Source organism: Rhincodon typus, chromosome 22, assembly GCF_021869965.1.
Source record: "Rhincodon typus isolate 14 chromosome 22, sRhiTyp1.1, whole genome shotgun sequence".
Lineage (NCBI taxonomy): Eukaryota > Metazoa > Chordata > Chondrichthyes > Orectolobiformes > Rhincodontidae > Rhincodon > Rhincodon typus.
Window position 1 is genome coordinate 753,869 of NC_063353.1, and position 778 is coordinate 754,646.

Consider the following 778-nt stretch of genomic DNA (forward strand, 5'->3'; position numbering starts at 1 on the left):
GAGTACTATAGGTCAGGAAGTTTTCAAAGAACCAGACATTGTGTCTTTGCACGAAACATGTATAAAGTTTATTTTGCAGTTTTAGGGGGAAGGTAAAAAACACAATTAACTATCAAACTGCTGGTTTAACTTCAGCTGTGATTATTGGAATCTATCATCAGAGACAAAATTCTTGAGGTTATTTTTAGTCAACCTGTTCAGACATGTTATGACACATCTCTTGGGCAGATGGCACTGGAATCCGGGCCACCTAGCCCAAAGATAGGAGCATTACCACTAATGTCACAGGATTGGAGAAGTGTTCATCTTATTCATTGTCCTCATATTCCATCACAGAACAGACTTGTGTCTTGGATGGTAGACTAGCTTTGGAGAGTCAGGAAGTGAATTACTCACTCAGAATTCCCAGCTCTTGATCTGGTCTTACAGCCACTGTAATTGCACTTATCATTAGAATTATAGAATGATTAGAGATCATTAGGTCTACTGAGTCAGTGCTGGTGCTACCCAACAACAACACTGTTGATCCCTGTCACTATATTACTTCTCTTTATAGTATTGATTATGCTGTTAAAGAACATGTACAGAGTGTAATAAAAACCGAAAGTACTGTGGATACTGTTAATCAGGATCAAAAACAAAGTTGCTGGAAAAGCTCAGCAGGTCTGGCAGCATCTGTGAATGAAAAAACAGAGTTAACGTTTCGGGTCCATTGACCCTTCCTCAGACCTGAAACGTTAACTCTGTTTTTTCCTTCACAGATGCTGCCAGACCTGCT